Here is a 26,946-nt window from a genome sequence, read left to right on the forward strand (position 1 = left end):
GTTATTTTCAGCATGCAATCAAGTGTAAAATGACTTATACTGGATCTCTTCCTATAGCATTTTAAAGTTTAGTTTTTATCTCTTGACAAAATTGTTAGTAGGCCTATATTTAGTCATCAATTATAGTAATCATAGCTTAATTTTCATTTAGTTTCCATTTAGTTTTCGTCAGTGAAAAAAAGGTAGTCGACGAACATTTTTCGTCTTAGTTTTAGTCAACGAAATCAACACTGATGTAAACAAGTGTTTTTTCTGGTTTTATCGTCGTAGCAGTAGATTTTGTATTGACCTGTATACTTTTGTTTGAAATGTACCTACATACTGTGAAATAAACATTTCAATCAATCAATCATACATGCTGTACCTGTTGATCACAGAGGCCTTCTACTGTCCTCTGGCTGGCTGTGTGTAGAACATCTCCTCAGTGTGAACATTCGGCCAAAATAACCGAGCTACAAGCTCTGATAAACATTCAGCCAACACAACAGATCTACAAGCTCACAGTTCAATGCATTGTTTGGTACGTGGTCTGCTCTTTCTTCCCTCTATGCTGAAAATAGACGATACACACTTAGGGATGTCAATGGCTAACCGGATAGCCGTTAAAACAAATCTATATACTTCTCGGTTAACTTTAAAAATAATAAATGTATGTTCCTGATGGTGTTATTTAGTTATGGAGAGATGTCATCATTCTAAACACTCAGGGAGGTGCAAGAGAGATTTCTACGTCCAAGAGAACACTAGATAGATTACATACATTTTGGGTTAAAAGAAAATAAATAAAATCAGCAACCGTTAATTAAGCTATGGGGTAACCGATGGAAAATGATCCGTTAGCGACATCCCTAATCACAACATAGAGCATTAGAACAACGGTCAGGATATTTAAGCACCATGGATAAAGGCACTATATAAATGCACCATTTACCATTTATTTAACACCACAGAAGAAGACAGCAGGAAGTGAAGTCGGGGTTTCAGACATTTTATTGATTTAGAATTCGTTACCATGTCAAAGGTCGTCAGGGACAGGTGGGTGTGGTCTAGCTTCTTATACACCTGTAAAGGTCAGAGTTCAAAGGTCATCAGGGCCAGATGTATGGAATAAAGCATAACTAAATATAAAGATGTAATGATGTTTTAGGCCGACCAGCTGAAGAGATCACAGATTTGAGGCATTAAGGTTGCTTTTATTACATTTAACTGATACCATTCAGTTAAAGATGCTTCTAAACTTGTATTCTATTGCTAGTTTGATCACTTCAAATTAGAGATGCTCCAATAATCGGCCACTGATCAGCCAATATTCAGCATTTACCCTATCTGGAGAAACCTTTTAGACAGATTATTAAAAAACAAATGTGCGTGCGTGTTCATATATTCAAACAGGTATAAGGACTAGTCATTATAATTATCATACATACCACTCCAATATGACAGAAGCACTGACGACTGAGGGTTGATACTCAGAGCTTTCTTGAAGTGAATTTCTGCGAAGTTGAACTTCTCCTGCTTGTAGATCATCCCTAATCCATACCTATAGCGCACGCACACCCATACACGCACGGACGCACAGAGAGAGACACACACACACACACACACTTTAAATGTTTATTTATGTCCACATAATGAAAAGTACAGGAATACCTTGTTACTGTACAAAGGACATAAACACTGCCAGTGCAGTTTGACAGTGGGAGAGCAGCCAGTTACAACGTGCATGGATGGCAAAGCATCGTTACATACAGTACAGCTGACATGTCGGACACAGCGCAGCAGATATAAATCATGGATAAAGGAAACAACGCCTCCTCCAAATTGAGCGGCTTCCTATAATGGCTGAAACTGAGCAATACCTCGCTAACTGCTTGGCTCTCCTTTTGGAAAGGCCGGCCATTTGTAAGCCCCTCACAACCAACTTATGCACATGCCCTAGGCTGCCAAAGCTAAAAGTTTACTGTAGCCTAGCTGTGAGATGGTCTGCATTAGCTGCAGATACTTCAGCACTTTGGTTAGAAAGGCTTCTTCCAGGCTATAGTCAAAGGTACAGCCGACCTTGAGAATGAACACCTCTCTATGGTTTTCATTTACAACAATGACAAATCAGGGGTGTTAGCTGAAATGTTAGAGAACACAGAATCATCATTACACAGGTCACACACACACACACACACACACACACACACACACACACACACACACACACACACACACACACACACACACACACACACACACACACACACACACACACACACACACACACACACACACACACACACACACACACACACACACACACACACACACACACACACACACACACACACACACACACACACACACACACACACACACACACACACACACACACACACACACACACACACACACAGTATTCAGTAGGCTATGGCATTTGTGGACATATTTACCAGGCATTGTGTAACTATGATTCCTTTATTTTTGTAACCCAATTTTTTTCACCCGGTGTCAATTTCCTAAACTGTAATCCTGGGCGTTACTCTCCCTCTGCCAACCTGGGAGAGCCCTGAACTGAGCTCATGCTTCCTTCAATGCATGATGAGTGAGCAGGCCGCTTATTTTCACCTGACAGCAGGGAGTTTCCCCAGTTGGACGTAGCGTGTGGAAGGAACACGTTATTCCAACCAGTTCCTTTCCCCTCCATCAGGCATCCCGGCTGGCCAGGGGGAGGCAGTACAGAACCCAGGATTACTGCATGTTTTTGAGGGGCGCTAGCCCCTCCTATATACTGCTTTTTGTCCCAACTCGTGTCACATTTGCCATTGACAAAGAAAGGAGAATTTACATCATGTGTGTCTTAATCGACATGTTACGTCATGATGATGTACGATGATAAGAGCGCCCCTCACTTCACATGAGTGTGATTATTTTATTGTGAGGATACCTACCCTAGGGGACACGGGGAGAACATGTGAGGGTCCCTACCCTAGGGGACACGGGGAGAACATGTGAGGGTACCTACCCTAGGGGACACGGGGAGAACATGTGAGGGTACCTACCCTAGGAGACACGAGGAGAACATGTGAGGGTACCTACCTTAGGAGACACGGGGAGAACATGTGAGGGTACCTACCCTAGGGGACACGGGGAGAACATGTGAGGGTACCTACCCTAGGGGACACGGGGAGAACATGTGAGGGTACCTACCCTAGCGGACACGGGGAGAACATGTGAGGGTACCTACCCTAGGAGACACGGGGAGAACATGTGAGGGTACCTACCCTAGGGGACACGGGGAGAACATGTGAGGGTACCTACCCTAGGGGACACGGGGAGAACATGTGAGGGTACCTACCCTAGGGGACAGTGTTGTAGAATATTTAGTATTCTGTAGCTTCTGTTTGTCTGTATGCATGTAAGATGCACAGTATACAAAACTTGGGGTCCTGAACAACTGGGCCTGCACACAAAGGGTAAAAATAAAGATAACTATAGGGAATTTTGTACATTTAGTAAGGTTTATACTTCATGATAGTAGGCATACTGACATACTGTAGATACCGTACAGCTAAGTGTACAAAATTCCCTATAGTTATCTTTATTTTTACCCTTTGTGTGCAGGCCCAGTTGTTATTTTAATATACTACAGTGTCTAATGTGGACTCTAATAATAATAATAATTACCAGGCATTGTAGTGTCTACTGTTGACTAATAGCGTTCCTGCAGCAGGATAAGGCTTTGTCCAACTCCTCCGTCAAAACAAACTTGTGTCAGAGCAGAGTGTAGGCGTAGGCAAAGCTGGGGTCCACCTGGGGAGGGAGCCAGAGAGACAATTTAGTCATTCATCAGACGCTCTTAATCCAGAACGATTCACAGTAAGCAACAACAACAACACATGGTAATACATCACATACATGATGGGCGCGTTCTGAAATGAGCAACAATACAAACTAATAGGCGAGTTAATGCTTTAGCTCCGAGAGGAGGTTCCGTGTCAGGATATCCCTGACGAAATAGTCATCATGAACCATAAGCACCATAAGCAAGCTAAGAACCTAACAGTGAAATATCTATATAATGAAACTATGCATATAAATATAGTGCTATGTCTATTGTCTACATAAAATGCTATCTTAGTTACATAAGTGGAGCCTTTACATGATAGACACTAACAGTTATTAGTGAGATTATAACTAGAGTGAGACAGAAACAGTAATTACTCTAAAACAGTGGTTTTCAACCAGTGGTCCGGGGACCACCAGTGGTCCTTGGGTGGGTTCCAGGTGGTCTCCATGCTAAATGATGGATAGTTGCTAACAAAATGGACTAGATATTTAACTCTTAAGACCATAAAATGAAACCAAATGGACCCGTACGGATCCATTTGGTTTCACTTGATGCTCTCAAGAGTTAAATTGTCAAACATCTGCATCAGTTAATTTACACAATTCTACAGAAAGTCTACACAATTAGAGAATGTAGAATGATTATTTTGATCAACATTTGCCTGTTATCTCTCCTAATGGTACCAACATCAATACTGCATGAACTAAAAAACATGGCGTGGATGCACCTGGGACGTATGCTCATTGATGTGTCCCAAGGTCATCAGGGTTTCTGGTCTCCCAACATCACTCAGGTGACCCAGCCGGGGTGATCAAGTCCCGACTTACGTCCCAGTAGCTACCCTCGATCAGTCCCATTAGGGAAAGACAGGGTCACACAGTCCGCTGCTCCCGAACTACTCACTCTGCCAGGACTGGGAGGTCTGGCGATGGGAGTAACATTTTTATTAATCCCGTGATCGGGACGGGACGGGAATGAAAGTCAACGGGAGCGTGCAGGAGCGGGAATAACATCTATCATCATCTATAATGATAATTTTCAGCTGGTCGTGGCGCCAACCAAAAGAACAGAAGCACCCAACCAGTGATTATATTGTTGAGACTTGGCAGCCTGGCAGGCATTGATGTGTGCACGTTCTGCCAGATTTACTTTGTGGTTCAACGGTGTCGACTCGTGTGCCGAAAACAGACCATCCACAAGCTCACGGCACATCGCCCAAGCGTTCTGAACTTCAGAAGCATGACACATTTGGGGCGCAACAACGCCTTACGATGCAGCATCTTAACACACCTTTTAAGTTAACTTTATTGGCGAGGCGGGTTAGAGCGGGTTAAATAAAGCAATAAAGCATAATGGGATTTAACTTGTCCTCCTGCGAGGAAGTTTGGTAATCATGCGCCTACCGCGTTGTGAAGCTGCATGCTCAGCTGGGCTTCATTCACCGACGTTGTCACCTATAAATCCAAAAAGCCGACATTTTCGCATATGAGGGGGGTGAAGGAAGGAAGACAGGTTCTCAATCACACGCAATTCACGTGCAAAGTTGACGTGCAGATTGCGTGCACTGTGAGAATACATGGGCTTCAAAATAAAAGCAATGCGGTTTTAGTCCACCCATAAGTGGTTCCGTGCTATGAGCTTGTAGATCTGCTATTTTTGAGAAATCGGGAAAATGCGGTGCAATTCTTTTAATGTATATTCTTTCAGAGCAAACGTTTTTAACTCAAATATTCGCTTCTGAGGGGTTCCTGGAACAACATATTTTCAGATGGGGGTTGGTGGCCAATTACATATATTTGTGGGGGTCCTTGACATTAAAATGTTTGAGAACGACTGACATAGAAACATGGGTTTTTCAGAAAAAATGGGTTAAGTACAATTTTGAGGTATTCTTTACTTTACTGGAATATCTCCAATTTTCGATACCTTTACTTCTACTCCACTACATCACAGAGTCAAATATTGTACTTTTTACTCCACTACAATTATTAGAAATGTTTCCTTGTAGATTAATTACAAAACATACAATAACCTCGTCAGCCCTATACATTTTAGCCAGTTGAAAATAGTAGAGAGAGCTTGCAGATCTGCTATTTTCAAAACCTTTGAAGATTTGTGAATTGGGACATTGTGCATACTTTTTACTCAAGTACATTTTGAATTCTGGACTTTTATTTTATTGTATTTCTTCATAGCGGCCGGTATTGATACTTTTACTCGTTATTTTAGTACTTTTCCCACTTGTAAAATGAGAGATATTATTGATAAGGCTGCCTGATAAACACACACCTGCGTGTGCGTCTTGGCCTGCAGTGTGTCCAGCTCCCAGGGGGACTGTCCGTTCCCGGCGCAGAGATGACCTCACACTTCTATGGCCAAGGCACCTAAATCGAACTTTATTTATATAGCACATTTAAAACAATAAAAGCTGACCAAAGTGCTGTAGGCCCACAGGCTGAAACAAGTGGAGCATCACCATCGGCGCACAAAAAAAAGCATAATTAAAAGAAAAAACACAGGCAAATAGTATAGGCTACATAATTACAATAATACCATCAGGTGCAATTAAATGCCAAAGAGAAAAGGTGTTTTGGTCTGGGTCTGTAGGAGCTGCTCTGCTGCATGGGAGTTCACAGTGATGGAACAGGTCAGTCTTCAGACAAGAAAAAAATAAGATATCGCTGGCAACGGCAAAATCAATTCTCCGCATCGCCAAAATAAAAGAATATAGGCCTAGTTTCATTCGTGCCATTATACTCTCAGCCAATATGCACAACGCAGCGCATGAGATTGCAGATCTTTGAATTTCCGGTGCGCGCACAAGTATAATGTACACCGCCAGGCTCCACAAGGTTCTCAGCGCAATGGCGCATCGATAAAAGTTGGGATTTTATAGTGGCATTATTCAGGCAATACTCAACAGATTGTTATAATTCCAAGTGATCTATAATCTGTGAAGTTTATATTTTCATTTGGGTGTAAGTAATGTTTTTATATGACTTATCAAACATGGTAGCCTATATTTAATGTCCACTGAGCTGTGGTGCGCTTGCCTACACTCTCAATTAGGGATTTTCCCAGCGGTCATTTTCACTCTCGTGTAGCCTACAACCTTTATTCAAATAGAGTATTTTAAAATGCAACCACACTTTCGATTTATTTTTCCTGGCTCCTGGGACTGCAGCTGCACTTGACTTCCTTGTTGTTAACACGGGGAAAGAGGAGGCGTTGCGAGGCGCAAGCATAGCTCGCGGACCAAATGGGGCTGTATCGCGGACCAAAAGCGGCCGCTTTTTTTTTAATGACTATTCGATTCAAAATTTAAAAATCGATTCCCGTGCGTATCGATTGAACGTCGATTAATCGATTTTTTTGGGTCAGCCCTAAATTCCAAGTGATCTATAATCTGTGAAGTTTATATATTGTTTCCCATACGCACACTGACAGTCACATTAACTTTATGCTCAATCAAATCAACCGTGGTTGATTTTATTTCTGACGGGTTAGTAGTAGAAGTGTCAGGCTGGAAGAGTTCATTCATGTTACCGTTCGTTTACAATTGACAGAGGAGTTTGGATTATATATATTTTTATTTGATGGAGAGGTAAAGCCAGTTTCAGGCGCTCTTTAATTGTTAAATAAAAGACCAATCCAACATGCGCTCCTCTCTATCTTCTGCAGCTATATCGCTGTTATATTTTAAGCCTAATTCATTGTGCGTAATTCATCAAGGAGGTTAATTATCTCCCTACAACGACCACCTAGCCAGACATTATCCCTTACATAAAGGAGGTTAATTATCTCCCTACAACGACCACCTAGCCAGACATTATCCATTACACAAAGGAGGTTAATTATCTCCCTACAACGACCACCTAGCCAGACATTATCCCTTACATAAAGGAGGTTAATTATCTCCCTACAACGACCACCTAGCCAGACATTATCCCTTACATAAAGGAGGTTAATTATCTCCCTACAACGACCACCTAGCCAGACATTATCCCTTACATAATCTCGAGATATTATAGTTTCATCAACATTATCTGTAGTGACAGTACGTACTGAGTTGTGGCTGGTCTTCTGGTTCCACCTTAATAGAAACGTCTCTGGAAGAGTCTGGAGAGTTCATCTGCAGTCTGGACTCTGAAATGAAGGAATTAAATGCATTTATTGGGTTAACCCTAACCTAACCTTCAGGTCTTTTTTCTTGATATAAAACCAAATAAATTATATATGGATGGCCTCTCCTCCTGCAACAGTACTCCTTGCTGATTTGCGCTGCAGTTCACTTCCTTGTTTACGGCTCAGAAAGAATCACTCGCATCTCCTAATCTAGGAGTTGTCTTCATTAATTTCTGACTTCAACAAGCCTCTCGTTTGGAATATTAATGCTTCTAGAGAGACTTTAGCGTGACCATGGCGAGGTAAGAATAGAACATTATGCCTGGTTAGGGTAGAATTATCACTTTCATTTAATTTCAGATTGCAAATTGCATCCCCAAGCTACAACTTATGTTCACAACTCCACAAGTAAGGATGAATGATCCTCACTCCCTAAAATCCCAAACTGAATGTCAGATTGTCAGATGTTTAGTTCAGATGTATCAAAGTCCAAGATGATGGGAAGAGAGCCTTTGGTCAACAAGAAGAAATACTGTCCCAGATTTATTACAGTGTGTCAGTGTGAAATACTGACCAGTTTATTACAGTGTCTGTAATATAATGAAATGTACCCATTCTACATACTGTGAAATACAATGAAATGTACCCATTCTATACTGTGAAATACAATGAAATGTACCCATTCTACATACTGTGAAATATAATGAAATGTACCCATTCTACATACTGTGAAATACAATGAAATGTACCCATTCTACATACTGTGAAATATAATGAAATGTACCCATTCTACATACTGTGAAATATAATGAAATGTACCCATTCTACATACTGTGAAATATAATGAAATGCACCCATTCTACATACTGTGAAATATAATGAAATGTACCCATTCTACATACTGTGAAATACAATGAAATGTACCCATTCTACATACTGTGAAATATAATTAAATGTACCCATTCTACATACTGTGAAATATGATGAAATGTATCCATTCTACATACTGTGAAATACAATGAAATGTACCCATTCTACAAACTGTGGAATATAATGAAATGTACCCATTCTACATACTGTGAAATATAATGAAATGTAACCATTCTACATACTGTGAAATATAATGAAATGTAACCATTCTACATACTGTGAAATATAATGAAATGTACCCATTCTACATACTGTGAAATATAATTAAATGTACCCATTCTACATACTGTGAAATATAATTAAATGTACCCATTCTACATACTGTGAAATATGATGAAATGTATCCATTCTACATACTGTGAAATATAATGAAATGTACCCATTCTACATACTGTGAAATATAATTAAATGTACCCATTCTACATACTGTGAAATATGATGAAATGTATCCATTCTACATACTGTGAAATACAATGAAATGTACCCATTCTACATACTGTGAAATATAATGAAATGTACCCATTCTACATACTGTGAAATATAATTAAATGTACCCATTCTACATACTGTGAAATATGATGAAATGTATCCATTCTACATACTGTGAAATATAATGAAATGTACCCATTCTACATACTGTGAAATATAATTAAATGTACCCATTCTACATACTGTGAAATATGATGAAATGTATCCATTCTACATACTGTGAAATACAATGAAATGTACCCATTCTACAAACTGTGGAATATAATGAAATGTACCCATTCTACATACTGTGAAATATAATGAAATGTAACCATTCTACATACTGTGAAATATAATGAAATGTATCCATTCTACATACTGTGAAATATAATGAAATGTATCCATTCTACATACTGTGAAATATAATGAAATTTACCATTTTCAATCAATCAATCACACCTCCATATCACGTGTAATTGTGTCTTGTTCCACACAGTTGAAGCACAATCATTTGACTGTCAACTGGCTGCTCTTCCGTTTCCTCCTGGTTCACTGAAACGGGTCTGGATGAGTCTGGACAGTCCATCTGGTTCATTGAAACGGGTCTGGATGAGTCTGGACAGATCATCTGCAGTCTGGACTCCACAGAGTCTAGAAAGAAACAATTAAAATACCAAAGTTCGGGAATAATTATAAAGACTCTGAGGGAGACACTAAGGGCCGATTCATACTCCTATTTTACCGCGGTTTCGGCACGGTTTTGTCAGAAATTTTCAGTAGCACCGAAGAGCCGACTTTAGGACGGTACCCGCCCCCCCGAACCTCAAATGACGTCACATTGTAGGTTCTACAGCGCCGAACCCACTTCTATTCGGCTCTAAAATAGGAGTATGAATCGGCCCTTACAGTGACTAAGGAAAGAGTAACTGATTGTGGTAATGACCTTAGAGTATTATACTCTAAGGTAATGACTTGTCAATTGGGCGACATATCTTTTCACAGAGCACTTCCTGAATATGCAATTATAGTTAACCCATTAAGACCTGAAAAAAGATTCTACAAATGTCTCCTAAATCCTGACTGTATTCTGAAAAACGCATGTTTATATATCAGTGGTGATCAAACATTTTAATGTCAAGGACCCCAAAACATATCTGTAATTGGCCGCCGACCCCCGTCTGAAAATATGTAGTTCCAGGGACCTCTCAGAAGCAAAGATTGGAGTTAATAACGTTCTGAAAGAATATATATATATTCAAAGATTTGCGCCACATTTTCAGTTAAAAAAAAATAGCAGATCTACAAGCTCAGAGCGCGACACCGAGTGCCGCACCATGAGCTTGTAGATCTGCTATTTTTCAACAGCTAAAGCATAACATAATGCTTAACCCATTCTGAACGGGAACCCGTTTTGGTGTTAGCATCATGTCATGCTTTAGCTATTGAAAAATAGCAGATCTACAAGCTCATAGCGCGCCACCAAGTGGCGCGCTACGAGCTTGTAGGTATGCTATTTTTAAAAAAATCAAAGAACGACTGACATTTTTTAGAATCTGATCTCAGGTCAGAATGGGTTCATCAGACCAGTGTCCACTGTCCAGTGGAAACCTCAGGTCAGAATGGGTCAAAACACCAAAAAGGGGTTTCCTCCGAAAATGGGTTAATACAACGTAAGGCCCTTTTTCACCTCAATATCTTTTGCAGTCTTCAATATGGTGTGGAAAATCTTAATGTAATTCTCTCTCTGATAGAAGATTTGCTCTCTTTAAATTTTTATTTTGGTCATAAAATGTATTAATTTGACCATTATGTTTTTATAATGGGATGAATCTAGAGTTGCAATACCCTCCATTTATCCAAATTGCGTTTGTGATCTGCTTGTAATAAACGACGTTAAACTCACCAATATCGCAGCTGTAGGGAAAGCTCAACTTATCCTCTTTCAATCTGCAAAGCGTTTATTTCATAATCCACCCTAGAAATGTTATGAGATACTTTCTGTCAAGAAATCCTGTGCATGTGATTATTTTGTGCTGGAGTTTGGAGGCACTCATTTTTATTAACGGGTCGTGCTGCTGCCTCCTGCATTATGTGGACATTCAGGTGGTACGCAGGGCCATTCAGTGACTTCGACGAGTGCTTCCAAACTCAAATACTTTGAAAAAGAATCACCTGCACAGAATGTCTTGACAGAAAGTAGCTCATAACATGTCTACAGTGGATTTTTATGAAACAAACGCTTTGCCGATTGAAAAAGTATCATTCAAGGTTGCCCTACAGCTGCAATGTTGGCGAGTTCAACACACAACGCAATTTGGATAAATGGGGAGTCAATGGAGGGTATTGCAACTCTAGATTCACCCCATTATAAAAACATCTAGAGTTGCAAATCGCAGCGAGGCTGATTCAAGCCAGTGGCTTATTTAGCTTGTTATCATTTTCACATAAAAAGCAAACTCAATGTCGTTGAAGTGGGACTCATAAAATGTCCCTGGGACTCATTTCTAAAAGACCATCCCTGAATCCCGGGACTCATTACATTGAAAACCTATTTACATCTCTGTTAATGTGATCCTTTTGCCTCCAATTGCATTTTGAGACAATGTTATTAGGTTGTGGAAATGATATGCTGTGTGCCTTCATTAGATCTCTGGACCAGAGATGGCTGCCTACTAGCTCTCATCCATCCTGCTACCCTAATAGACAGGGGTACATGAGCACCTGGCCGTTCATTCGTGCTCTATCTCCGACCAAGCCACACTTCCACCACACATCTCTCTATGCAAAATAAAACCTGCACACTCCCACAAAAGACATAGACTACATTGCATTCGCCAAAAATGTCTTCTTTACTGTTTAAATATTACTTTTCTGAAACACGCTATTCTTGCTCAACCTCAACAGCCTACGTCAGAATCGTCATGTTGGCGTCTACTACGCCAACTACGTTCACTTAATGGGGCCAGTCCTTCACAGTGACACACGCGTTAGATGAACCACGCGACCGGGATGGTTTCTACCCCTCAATGTCGTGCCTACTCTACACTGCCATCCCAAGTCCCCTCCCCCTTTCACTGCTCCTGTGTGTGACCTGTGAACTACTCTCTGACTGCACTGTGGCTTGATTTATATGTGCGAGGTTGAAATGTAATGCACATAAATTAATTATAGGTCCAGCAAGCAAATCATGATTGTCTGTTTGTGCTCAATAGGTCACCATCACATTCCGATTTTAGGTGTTGTGTTTTCTATGACATTTATTTGGGCCAGTAGTTTCATATCTATCCTTTTTCCGACCAACACAGAACATGCTAACGGTGTTAGCGCGTTAGCATCCATCTTGCTTTTGATTTATATGTGCGAGGTGGAAATGTAATGCACATAAATTAATTATAGGTCCAGCAAGCAAATCATGATTGTCTGTTTGTGCTCAATAGGTCACCATCACATTCCGATTTTAGGTGTTGTGTTTTGTATGACACTTTGGCCAGTAGTTTCATATCTATCCTTTTTCCTTTGACCAACACAGACCATGCTAACGGCGTTAGCGCGTTAGCATCACACAGCTTACAGCGTCAGTGTTGCATGAATACTTTCAACCATGACAATGCCGACTACTTTTGCTACACACACTTCCCAAGGATTATGGAGATGTCTTTATTTTTTTTTTAAGGTTGAGAAATGAAATAATTATGGTCGTTTCTAATCTCAGCATTTCACAAGAGAAAGACGTGGATGCCTTTCGCTGCGCTGTTGGCGTTGCCATGTCTCATAGAAACAAGTAAATAGGTCTTTAAAAAGAATCCCAAAACAAGCGCATATAACAGGGGTCTGTAACCTATTTTAAATGAAGTGCCATGTTTTTATTTTCTAGATAGTGAGTCAGCCACAAGCTCACATCACAACAATAATCCATGTAATAATCACAATAACAATACTAATAATAATAATCATAATAATCCTGCTACCCTAATAGACAGGGGTACATAAGCACATGGCCGTTTATCCAACAGCTTTCTCCGACCCAACCACACTTTCACCACACATCTCTATATGCAAAATAAATTCGGCACACTCCCAGAATACATATAGGCTACATTTCATTGAAAGAAATGTCTTAATTACTGAATAAATATTACTTTTGTCAACCACGCCATTGTTGCTCAACATCACCAGCCTACGTCAGAATCGTCATGTTGGCGTCTACTACGCCAACTACGTTCACTTATTGGGGCCAGTCCTTCACAGTGACACACGCGTTAGATGAACCACGCGACCGGGATGGTTTCTACCCCTCAATGTCGTGCATTTGCTGCGCCCTTCTAATGCTGCGCCACGCCTACTCTATACTGCTCCATGCGACTCGAACAGCGTCAGCAGCAGCAGCTCCGAGCCTCCGTCAGAAAGGCTGCCCACAGCACTGCACAGCCCCACACCCAAATGAATCGAATGAATGAATAAGGCGCTTATATCGCTATTGCTCAGTGGATGGGACATTTACATTAAAAGCAATCGGATGGACGCGTGGATAACGGCATGGTTGTGTGCAATCGGAGGGAAAGCTTCCATAATCCATATAGCTTCCATGCTAGCTGCTTCAGACACAGGGGAGGGGAGGGAGAAATAGTGCGAAATAGCGCTTATGCAACAATTACCCTAAAACACAAACACCTCAACTCGATGTCATTGTGAATAAGAATTTCGAGCGAAATAATAATTTTTGGAAGGACACTTTCACCCAGTATGAAGCTAAATGTGGAAGCCGTGTGTGTCACACCAAAACGGCTGACCTATAGAATCCTGTAACCAGCCTCTCGCACTGCCTGCGAGTTGGCTCCGTCTAAGGCTCCGTCTTATGAGCAAATTTAGAACTTCCGGTCTGACAGCTAGCAGATTTAAGACATCCGGTTGCTTTCAGAATAAAATAAGATTATTTAATTCGTTAATTAAATAATTTTTACATTACATTATTAGTATTATTATTACATTACAGTTATTGTAAAGACACACATTATGTTTCTGTGTAAAAATAAGTAATTAAATAACATAAAAAAGTTATCTAAATGGATAAATGCTATTCACTGGAGTGCATGGACTTTATAAAGTGGACACTGGACAAAAGACGGCTCCGCCAGGCAACTATCTGGACATACCCACGCGTTTGGGAAGATGTCCTCTACCACCCCACAGTCTCCGCTAAGCGGGAGAGGTGTAAAATTCACAGCAGCAGAGCTTCTACTGGGGTCAATGCAAAAAAATGTACCGTTTCCGGACCCAGAATGGACACTGGACAAAGAGGCCTCCGCGAGGCAACTATCTGGACATACCCACGCGTCCGGGGAGATGTCCTCTACCACCCCACAGTCTCCGCTAAGCGGGAGAGGTGTAAAATTCAGAGCAGCAGACCTTCTATTGGGGTCAACACTCAAAAAAGTGCCGTTTCCAGACCCAGAATGGACACTGGACAAAGAGGCCTCCGCGAGGCAACTATCTGGACATACCCACGCGTCCGGGGAGATGTCCTCTACCACCCCACAGTCTCCGCTAAGCGAGAGAGGTGTAAAATTCAGAGCAGCAGAGCTTCTACTGGGGTCAATGCAAAATAAATTACCGTTTCCGGACCCAGACTGGACACTGGACAAAAGACGGCTCCGCGAGGCAACTATCTGGACATACCCACGCGTCCGGGGAGATGTCCTCTACCACCCCACAGTCTCCGCTAAGCGGGAGAGGTGTAAAATTCAGAGCAGCAGACCTTCTATTGGGGTCAACACTCAAAAAAGTGCCGTTTCCAGACCCAGAATGGACACTGGACAAAGAGGCCTCCGCGAGGCAACTATCTGGACATACCCACGCGTCCGGGGAGATGTCCTCTACCACCCCACAGTCTCCGCTAAGCGAGTAAATGGGTGCTTATATTTCTATGTGAAATGTGGTGATGCTGGCATCACAATAGATGCCAGCATCACGCTGCCTCCGTCTAATAAGCACATTTACAACTTCCTGTTTGGAAACCGAAACAGATGCTTCTGACATTTGCCTGTGCGTGCTTAATCGTTGTACTTCTGAACACATTTCCCAAATCTCAGTGATTTATCCACACATCGCTCTGTGTGTGTGTGTGTGTGTGTGTGTGTGTGTGTGTGTGTGTGTGTGTGTGTGTGTGTGTGTGTCGCGTCGCCCTCCAGCTGCAATTGCGAGTGTGCGCTGTGTGCAGGGCACACTACTGAGTTTAAAACCACAGCTGAAACATGAAGTGGAGTCTGTCAATTCCCGCAATTTCCTTCTTCCCATATTGCGCTGCAACGACACTAGGATTGAGCCCCCCGAAGGGGGGCGAAATTCTAGTAGCTCTAATGAATGGATCAGAGATGGCTCCCTACTACTTCTACTAATAATAATGAAAACATTGTTTTCTTTTGTCAGGTTCACTAATAATACTGGAATGCCTCATTTTCTTTCAGGACAATATATAAACAAAGCATGACACACTGTTACATTCTTATTGTATTGGTTGGTTGATTGATTGATTGAAACAGTTTGCAGAATTCTAGTACATTTCAAGCACAACTCAATACAAAGACTGTTAACTGTGAGTGGACGACCCAATTAAGCATTACACTTGTTTACCACAGGGTCCACCTTGTTCAATTCATCAAACATTTAGAGACGTACTAGACACTTCTATATAGACAAAGAACAGAACAGGAATTAATCATAAAGGAGGGGAAAAGGGAAAAGAAACAGTGGAAAAACTACCTTCTACTGGTAGAAAACACACATTCTTAGTGTATATATTCTTATTGTATATATTATATATTAGTTATTGTATATAGTATAAACATAAACATACCGTCTTGTTCTGGTAGAAACGCCTCCTGCAACGTGTGTACTTGAAGCTAGCTCAGCGTTAGCTTAGCTTACTAAACAAACAAACTCCGTATGAAATAAATAAATTCCTCCCGTTTTCACGAGATAATCTGTCCGTTATTCTCTTTAGTCACACAGACACAGGCTCGTTCATACCGTTTAAAGATTATGAAGAAAGGTTTTCTCCATGGAGGATAAGCTGTTTATTCTAATAACTTCTAAGAGACTTTCTTTGCCTTGTTTGTTTACTGTTTCCACCCGGACGCGAGATTGCTTTCCCTAGGATATGTCCGGGATGCGAGATTGCTTTCCCTAGGATATGTCCGGGATAACCACGCCCCGAACTCATTTCACACGCCCCGAACTCATTTCATTGGTCGCTGCAACGTCTCTTCAGTTCCAGCATGGAAAGCGTGCATGTTGCTGTTATTGACAGCCCTTCCGCCCACCTCGGCTTTCCGCCACCTCGGAGATTTCTGTTTAAGTTAACAACTTGTCAAATTGTCTGCCATCATGCCAACTTGTCAACACTGCCAGCAGAAAGGAAGCGGCGAAGCTGCATTTCCACATTTGGAGGTTAGTAAGGCACTTATGCATGCTTGTAGGATATCTCCTTGAGATGTATCATCTCTGTTCTGATGAATTGAAAATGGTCGACCCTCTTGTAAACAAGTGTAATGCTTTTGTATTGAGTTGTGCTTGAAATGTAGCGTAATTCTGCAAACTGTTCATAAATAATAAATCAATCAGGCATTCACAAATTCTTTCTTTCTTTCTTTCTTTCTTTCAGAAACTGCTACCTGAGGGCTATGAACACTTGGTGTGCACCTATGAGACCATTGGAGAGGGTCAATTTAAGGCCCAAATTAAATTGAAAATTACCTCAGAAGAGGAGGTGCAAAAGTGGCTGCTGGACTTTCAAACATCCTCCCAGGTGACTTGGAGGAAGGCTAAAACTTATCCACGCCATACTGGATGCAACGGTCGCAACGCCTACAGGGTAAGTTTGCCAAAAGATATGACTATGCCTGCATGCATTTCTCTGGTGTAGGTGCACCACTGATTTATATAATAACACCAATAAGTACATTTATGGTGTAGCCCAGTCCAAAATGCATCCTTTAATTCATTTAGACTAATGAAAAAATAAATAATCCTGTACTAAATAAATAGATTAAAACATTTAAACATTATCCTAAAAAACCCTGAATGCATGTGGTTTAAATAGGGTCAAATATATGGAAGAAGCCATGTATTAAAATGGGAAACTAATTCACAGTGCTTTGAGTTGAAACCTTGAATTAGTGTGCATTGGGCCTTTCATGCCTAGTTTGTTTGCATTGAACATTGAGCAGGCACACAACCTATCTTGTTAGCAGAAGTTGTGTCAATCTTGTTTTCTTTTGTTTTTGATTTGTTCATGCTTAATTGACAGCCGATCAAGAGTCCAGTCTCGCGTGGATGTGGGTTCTCAAAGCTGTAACTTAATGTTGGAGTGTAATGTTATTGTATGAGAACCAGTCAGCAGTAGAAAGAGTGACCCACCTAACTTAATTGCAAGTTTGTTTGTGTCTTAGGTGGACTTAAGGTGTCAGCACAACACCTATCCCGCCAAAAACAACCCAGTAAAGAGTACCAGTACCAAAAACAGATCATGTTGTGCCACGCTGTTCTTGGTCCTGAAACGGGAACAATACAGTAAAGACAGGAAGACAAGGTAATTACAGTTAAAGTTAAACCTCCAGTACACTACTGTCAAACCAATTCACAAATTGTTCTGCAGCCAAGCGTGTATTCAAAGGCTCTGCCTAGAAATGCATTACCATCTGTCTGACTTTAACAGCCCTCAGTTTAATCAGCATCTCCACCACCAAACAAGAATCCAGACTGATCCCTACAACCAGTTTCAACACAATTTTCTCCATTCAGACTTGCACTTCATTATTAGGCACTGCATGTTTTTTAACACTTGGAAAATTTGTCAAATAATGTGTTCACTAATGCATTATGTTTTTGCATTTGCATTTAGATCTTTAGATCCACATCTCCAGAATGGCTACCTATTCCACATCAGTCTCAGACATGAGCACAACCACCGGCTGAACTGTGCTGCTGCGCTGCAGAAGCGAGATGTCTCACCCGAGACCATTGAGAAGCTGAAGCTCCTCTTTGAGAGTGGTCACTCCCCTTCGTCTGCACTGCATACGATCGAGTATGATCTGCAGGATCAAGAAGGGGATGATTACATTTACGCTGCTGCAGACCGCTCCATTTGTCCAGATCTTCATTTTTGTTTCAAGTATGTAGTTATTTTTAGACCGGCTGTCAGTTGAGCAATTTGTTCTATAGGGGTTTATATGTGACCATAACATTAACATCCTATTTAAGGCAAAAATGTAAAAACGTCACCATTTCAGTATGCTTTAAGTAGCATGTGATGTGTCAAACTAGGGAGTTTTCATGATTCTGTGTATGACAGTTAGACTCTCTCTCTCTCTCTCCCCTACTCTGTCTCTCTCTCTCACTCTCCCTCCCCTTGCCTTTTGCAGGCTTTACTACAAGATCTTTCAGAAGGCTTATGGTTCACCATCAGGAGAGGCGATGCTGGTAGATCTCAAGCATATACTTGACCAGTACAACATGGCACAAGGCGATACCATTGCAAAAATGGAGAGAACTGAAGACGGTCAGCTGGTCATCGCCATATGTACCCCGGTCATGAGAAGGCTGCACACTATGCTGAGAGAGAGTGGAGAAATGATCTTTGTTGATTCCTCAGGAAACTGCGACCGCCAGAACCACCGCATATTTCTCCTTCTCACCCACTCCACTGCTGGAGGATTGCCATTGGGAGTGTTCATAACTACATCAGAGAGCCAGTCCACCATAACATCTGGACTTAAACTTCTGCAATCCATTTTGCCTAGCGGAAGCTTCTTTGGACGGGAACAGCCTCAAGTCATCATGACAGATGACTGCAGGGCACTGCGGCAGTCCCTCCAGGCAGTTTTCCCTGGAGCCAAGCTGCTCCTGTGCGTGTTCCATATACTGCAGGTAAGGATGTAACCCTCAACTTAGCATTATGATTAATTTGAATCTTCACACATTTGATAGATTTTTACATGCAATGTATTGTTACATGCCTGAATGCAGGCCATGTGGCGATGGTTGTGGAGTGCCTACAATGGTATCGAGAAGAGAGACCGAGCACAGCTCCTGACTTCATTCCAGAGCCTTGTCTATGCTGACTCTGCCCCATCACTGACGGTGCTGTACAACAGTTGTGTTCATGACCCTGTTGCAATCAAATATCCTAAATTCCTCCACCACCTGAAAGAGGTGTGTTAATTTGTTTTATCCTTCATACAACTGACAACATACTATCTGGCAAAAAAAAATCTTCCTACATGCTGTAACAATCTCCATCCTTACTGAACATTCTGTTCTATGACTACAGGTGTATGGGAGACATGAGGAGTGGACCATCTGTCTTCGAAATGATCTACCAACCAGAGGGCATAACACCAACAACTTTGTGGAGAGTGCTTTTAAGGTGCTGAAAGAGCAGGTCCTCCACAGGTTGAAGGCGTTCAATGTCACTCAGTTGGTAGATTTTATCACCACCAGGATGGAGGCCTACTACATCCGTCGCCTCACGGATGTTGCAAACAACCGGAAGCCTCGGAGACCAAAGCCTTTCCTTCGTGAAAATGTGGATTTGGAAAAGATTGCACAGGTATGCAGTATTTATGTATCGCATTATTGTCAATTGTGGGCACCCGCTGGCCTGACGCACGCTTCATGTGGGCTCTGGCCTGGCGGCGCGTCGCGTGTTCGAGTCCCATTCATGACGAGTTGACCTTTGCTGCATTGCTCTTCTCATCTCTCCCTCGCGTTTTCCTGTCTTTCACTTGATGCTATCAATAAAGGAAGAAAACAAATCTATAAATGCATACATACACAAAAAAAGGTCAATTGTGAAGTAAAATAAATAACATTATTGTAATCATTTTTACAGGTAGACCAGAATCATTATGTGGTCCACAGCGCAACATCGGAGTTGCAGTATGACGTTAACATGGACATTGGATGCTGCACGTGTCCAGTTGGCGTCACTGGTGCATTCTGCAAACACCAAAGCGCAGTTTGGAACAAGTATGGTTATCACGAGAGCTTCCCACATGTCACCACACCTCAGATGAGACGGCTCTACCATGAAATTGCAACTGGTGAGTTAGCTTTCCCCTTCTCTTATTGTTATTGTATTCTCATTAATGAGAACCAGGCAGCATGTATTTGTATTACAATATTTATTTTAATTTTCAGGGATGGTCATTCAAGACGACTGGTTCCAGACATTGGAACTTGTCCCTGCATCTGCAAACGACACTGCATCTGCACCAGTCCCATGTGAGTGATTTTAAAGATTACTGGAGGGCATCAGAACATGATAATGCCAGTTATATTAATAATTGATTCACTAAACTTGACACATTGTACTTTGTGCCATGTGAGTGGACAATAAATATTTTATTCCACTGTATACTATTCTACGGTACAGTACATCTATTAGGTTTGGCCAGTGCTCAGGAGGGCGACTCTCAGGTGGAGAGCATGGACGAGGTCTCTTCAACCGGCAGATCTAACACTTCAGGGGGTTTGGGCAGGGCTGAGGAGGGCGACTCTCAGGTGGAGAGCATGGACGAGGTCGCTTCAACCGGCAGATCTAACACCTCAGGTCAGTGACAATAATGTGCCAGTATTTTCTATTGACCGTATTACTTTTTTTAAATGTAATAATCACCAAAATGATTTGATTAGATATAATTGGTGTTTTGTGTTTTTCCTAAAGGCACGTCATCGCGAGATGACCTGAAGGCAATGCTCCATCAGTTCTCCAGCAGTCTCACAAAGAAGCTGGAAGATGACCCCCAAACCTTTACAGCACCAATTTGTGCATTTCTGAAAACCTATAGCAAAATGAATGATAGCTCCTTCATATCCGCTCTGCATTGTTTTGGTAAGGCGCCACAGGCCAAAGCCAGATATCTGCAGTCTTCAAAAATGATTGGCGTACAACCAACGGCGATTGCCAGAAGGAAGGCACCACTCGGGGGGAGACGTGCTTTGATACCTGGGCGACCCCCAAAGTGCTCAAGAAAGGAGCATCATTATTCAAAGGAGAAGGAGAATCGCAAGAAAAGTGCACCTCATTCCCTGGCTAAATGTGTAGAGGACAACACATGTCTTGGTGGTCATCACTAGTGTAACTGCTCCACCACTCTTGAGCTATTAGTGTACATAGTTGCCTGCCTGCCTAATAGTGATCCCTTTTCATATGAAGGACTGTTCATTTAGTTCACATTAGTGCTGTGCCACAGACCCTCTGTTCTAAAACATTGCCACTATCCAGTCTATGATATAGGCTGCCAAGGCTGTTTATCCACATGTCATACTAGACAGTTGTTTCTCCTACATGGGTCTTTCCTCTGGGGCCTGTGGGAGAAGCTGTCAGGCTGAATGAAGGCGTTGTCCAAAATGTATGTGGCTCAGGTGGGAGGGCCTGTTTGGGGGTGCATGTTGGGGGCCACTCTGTGATCGGGGAGGAAAATGTATATTTTTATTATATATATATATATATATAATTATGTTAATAAACATTTCATATTGTGACAACTGTAGTATTGTTATGTTGGTGGTGATGACTAATCTATTTAACACTAAACACAGGTGATTTTCACCCAGACAATTATATTTTTGTAATTTTCATAATGTTACTGATGGCTGAGGTTAGTGGGTCTTTCAGTCCCTTCATGATGCTCAGTGACATAGAAGATAGGTTAGTTTCCGTGACCACATTCCAGTTTTTTTTCTACAGGCAGTGTGTTTAGTGATAGTGTGATGGAGAAAACTCGAACACACACAATGGGGATTTTTTATTTCTTATTATTTTCACATGTCCTAGGAATGGGTGGACCAAAGGAGGGCGCCAAAGTTCCCAACTTCATTTATCTTTTATCTTTTTTAGGAATATTTAAAAAATGTATACCGATTTTATCTATTTTTTAAAGTCATTCTGAAATATTGAAGAGTAGCGCAAGTTGCCATGTATTGCTGTACTTTAATATATTTTGATTATAAATAATACGTTATTTAATATTCATGAAATATTGTACATTGTGTAAAATGGTATGTAGCGATGGTGTATTTTTGTACTTTAATATATTTTGATTATAAATAATACGTTATTTAATATTTATGAAATATTGTACATTGTGTAAAATGGTGTGTAGCGATGGTGTAAGTCTAGCTACCCATGCCATGCAGTGTGAAGATTACAAACTACTGGTGGTAGTCTACATTTCATTAACCTCAAAGACGCGCCTACTAAATCTGTCTATGCATAAGGGACCTACTCGCGAAATGCAATTATGTATGGCAGGCATATAAAAATGGTTAAAATAGCAACAAACAAGCCACAGAGCGCATCACTCATGGAGACGTTGCAGCGACCAATGAAATGAGTTCGGGGCGTGTGAAATGAGTTCGGGGCGTGGTTATCCCGGACATATCCTAGGGAAAGCAATCTCGCGTACCTCACGCGCGTAACTCACAGCTATGTTATGTAGACTACACTACACTACACTACCCATAATGCACCACTACACTACACTACACTGGTGGAGTACCTCACAGCTATGTTATGTAGACTACACTACACTACCCATGATGCACCACTACACTACACTACACTGGTGGAGTACCTCACAGCTATGTTATGTAGACTACACTACACTACACTACCCATGATGCACCACTACACTACACTACACTGGTGGAGTACCTCACAGCTATGTTATGACTACACTACACTACACTACCCATGATGCACCACTACACTACACTACACTACACTGGATGGAGTACCTCACAGCTATGTGTGGCTAGGCTACACTACACTACACTACCCATGATGCACCACTACACTACACTACACTGGATGAATAGATGGATAGATGGATGGATCACAAAATAGAAAGATTTTACCAAATTTTTCCTTTCATTGTCAATGGCAAATATTTCAGATGTCAGACGTGTATAGGGACAAAAGGTGTATCTAGGAGGGGGTAGCGCCCCTCAAAAATAGGCTTTTTGATTGATTGATTGAAATCTTTATTAACAGTTTGCAGAATTACAGTACATTTCAAGCACAAACTCAATACAAAGACTGTTAACTGTGAGTGGACGACCCAATTAAGCCTTACACTTGTTTACAACAGGGTCCACATTGTTCAATTCATCAAAACATTTAGAGACAAACAAATAGACACTTCTATGTAGTTAAAGAACAGAACAGGAATTCATCATATAGGAAGCGAAAAGGGAAAAAAAGTATATATACAGTGAGGGGAACAGGGGGATAAAAGGAAAGAAAACGAAAGACAGAGTGTAGGGCGCCTGCACACAACACCATGCGTTGATGCCATGTGTGCATATGTGCAGGCACCCAACACCACGTCCATACAAAAACATAGTACAATCCATAGTACAAAGACAGAGTGTAGGGCGCCTGCACACAACACCATGCGTTGATGCCATGTGTGCATATGTGCAGGCACCCAACACCACGTCCATACAAAAACATAGTACAATCCAGATACAAATTCAGCTTTTACAGAGGCCAGTTTCGAATTGCAGCCATCCGTAGGTGCCCTTTGAGAGCAGTTTTGAAGGAGCCAAGGGATTCACATGTCTTAATGACTGTTGGTAGGGCGTTCCACATTTTGGTCGCATAGGAGCGAAAAGAATTTAGTCCCTTGTTTGTGCCGAATCTGGGTTGTACATGGTTTGTTGCACTCCCTCTGGTGTTGTGGGTGTGGACTTCGTTTACATTAAGGAAGTATTTAGACAGGTACATGGGTATCTTGGTGGTGTATCTAATCTTGTGGACCAGACCCATTGCAAGATGCTGTACTCTGTCGTCGACCCTAAGCCATCCCAGCCTGTCAAAGTGGGCAGGGGTGAGGTGGGTTCGGGGGGTGAGGCCAAGTAGGAGCCTGACCAGTTTGTTTTGGGAGGTCTGGAGCCTTGTTTTAAGGGCCTTTGAGGTGCTGTGGTACCAGGAGGTGGATGCATAGTCAAAGAAACCTTGTACAAGGGCTCCTGTTAAGGTCTTCAAGGTGTTTTTGTCGACCAGTGAGGAGATCCTGTAGAGGAATCTTGTTCTTTGATTTACTTTTTTGATTACGTTGGTGGCCATCTTATCACCGGAAAGATTGGCCTCCAGGATGGAACCTAGGTAGGTAATTTGATCCTTCCGTGTGATAATATCATCACCAACTCTAACCAAGAAGCCATCTGCCTTTTTGAGATTACTATTTGATCCGAAGAGAATGGATTCAGTTTTTCCCAGGTGTAAGGATAGTTTGTTATCAGCGAGCCAGGTGCAGATTCTACCGAGTTCAGAGCTGAGGGTCTTTTCAACCTGCAGTTTGTTCCTGTCCGAGACCAGCAGTGCTGAGTCGTCTGCGAACAGGAACAAGTTGCAGTCACAAGCTGAAGTCATGTCGTTTACATATATTAGGAACAGTAAAGGCCCTAGTATGCTTCCTTGTGGGACGCCACAGCTCACTGGGAGGGGGGGGGACAGTGTTCCGTTCACTTCCACCATCTGTTCTCTCCCCTCCAGGTAGGATTGCATCCAGCTCACTGATGTGCTATCAAAACCAATAGCTTTAAGCTTGTTAACCAGTATGGAGTGGTTCACGGTGTCAAAAGCCTTTTGGAGGTCCAGCATGACCATGCCGCAGTATTTTCCAGCATCCACCTCGTGTTTGATGGCTACAGACAGACAGACCATAAGGCCAGCTCAGCTCAGTGGCCTTGTGGTTAGACTAGTGTCCGCCCTGAGACTGGGAGGTCGGGGTTCGATCCCCGGCCGGGTCATACCAAAGACTCTAAATAATGGGACCCAGTGCCTCCCTGCTTGACACTCAGCATCAAGGGTTCGATTGGAGGTGGGAAGTGAGGACGCTGGCGTCGACTGTTCGCCGCTTCACCTCCCAATATCCCAGAAGAAGCACTAAGAGTTGTTTACATCATTTTCAATTAATCAGAACATTTAGAGACCTACAGTACTCATCATATACGGCTTACAGGGTTGGAAACGAAAGGAAAACGTGTACAGTATAGAACAATAGGAGGACTTTAACATTTTTACAGCCAGTTCCAGACGCCCGTAGGTGCTCTTTCAGAGCGGGTTTTGAAGGAGTCTAGGTATTCTTTTTATCTTATTATTGTTGGTAGGGCGTTCCACATTTCAGTGGAATCTAGGCAGCAGTCATCTTTATCTTAAGTCTACAATTTACTACATTGTACTTTACTGTGAGTTATTGCATCTTAATACATACTATTGTACACACACAGTACATAATACTTCTTACATACTATTGTATACACACAGTACAGTGTATAATAATTCTGCTTTACTGTCACTACCTTACTGTATTCAATACTCCTACTAAGTAGTTCTGCTTTACTGTCACCAGCTTACTGTATTTAATACTCCTACTAAGTAGTTCTGCTTTACTGTCACCAGCTTACTGTATTTAATACTCCTACTATAAGTAGTTCTGCTTTACTGTCACCAGCTTACTGTATTTAATACTCCTACTATAAGTAGTTCTGCTTTACTGTCACCAGCTTACTGTATTTAATACTCCTACTATAAGTAGTTCTGCTTTACCGTCACCAGCTTACTGTATTTAATACTCCTACTATAAGTAGTTCTGCTTTACTGTCACCAGCTTACTGTATTTAATACTCCTACTATAAGTAGTTCTGCTTTACTGTCACCAGCTTACTGTATTTAATACTCCTAAGTAGTTCTGCTTTACTGTCACCAGCTTACTGTATTTAATACTCCTACTATAAGTAGTTCTGCTTTACCGTCACCAGCTTACTGTCTTTAATACTCCTACTATAAGTAGTTCTGCTTTACTGTCACCAGCTTACTGTATTTAATACTCCTACTATAAGTAGTTCTGCTTTACTGTCACCAGCTTACTGTATTTAATACTCCTACTATAAGTAGTCCTGCTTTACTGTCACCAGCTTACTGTATTTAATACTCCTACTATAAGTAGTTCTGCTTTACCGTCACCAGCTTACTGTATTTAATACTCCTACTATAAGTAGTTCTGCTTTACTGTCACCAGCTTACTGTATTTAATACTCCTACTATAAGTAGTTCTGCTTTACTGTCACCAGCTTACTGTATTTAATACTCCTACTATAAGTAGTTCTGCTTTACTGTCACCAGCTTACTGTATTTAATACTCCTAAGTAGTTCTGCTTTACTGTCACCAGCTTACTGTATTTAATACTCCTACTATAAGTAGTCCTGCTTTACTGTCACCAGCTTACTGTATTTAATACTCCTACTATAAGTAGTTCTGCTTTACTGTCACCAGCTTACTGTATTTAATACTCCTACTATAAGTAGTTCTGCTTTACTGTCACCAGCTTACTGTATTTAATACTCCTACTATAAGTAGTTCTGCTTTACTGTCACCAGCTTACTGTATTTAATACTCCTACTATAAGTAGTTCTGCTTTACTGTCACCAGCTTACTGTATTTAATACTCCTACTATAAGTAGTTCTGCTTTACTGTCACCAGCTTACTGTATTTAATACTCCTACTAAGTAGTTCTGCTTTAC

General features: G+C 41.5%; 2 long non-coding RNA genes across 4 annotated transcripts; both read right to left on the reverse strand.

Annotated features, from left to right (window-relative positions):
* Positions 1–972: 972 nt before the first annotated feature.
* LOC308315465 lies at positions 973–3,789 on the reverse strand. The gene is made up of 3 exons (XR_013964034.1): positions 3,670–3,789; positions 1,428–1,540; positions 973–1,062 (listed from the first exon to the last, which is right to left on the reverse strand). It is a non-coding gene; the product is annotated as an uncharacterized lncRNA (long non-coding RNA).
* Positions 3,790–7,902: 4,113 nt separating this feature from the next.
* On the reverse strand, positions 7,903–16,406 carry LOC308315466. Of its 3 annotated transcripts, none has more exons than XR_013964036.1 (4): positions 16,209–16,406; positions 11,043–11,118; positions 9,792–10,006; positions 7,903–7,978 (listed from the first exon to the last, which is right to left on the reverse strand). It is a non-coding gene; the product is annotated as an uncharacterized lncRNA (long non-coding RNA). The 3 variants fall into 3 exon arrangements; XR_013964037.1 differs by having other exon boundaries at positions 7,907–7,978; positions 9,872–10,006; XR_013964035.1 differs by lacking the exon at positions 11,043–11,118.
* Positions 16,407–26,946: the final 10,540 nt, after the last annotated feature.

Source organism: Protomyctophum bolini (assembly GCF_963924005.1).
Source record: "Protomyctophum bolini genome assembly, chromosome: 5".
NCBI lineage: Eukaryota > Metazoa > Chordata > Actinopteri > Myctophiformes > Myctophidae > Protomyctophum > Protomyctophum bolini.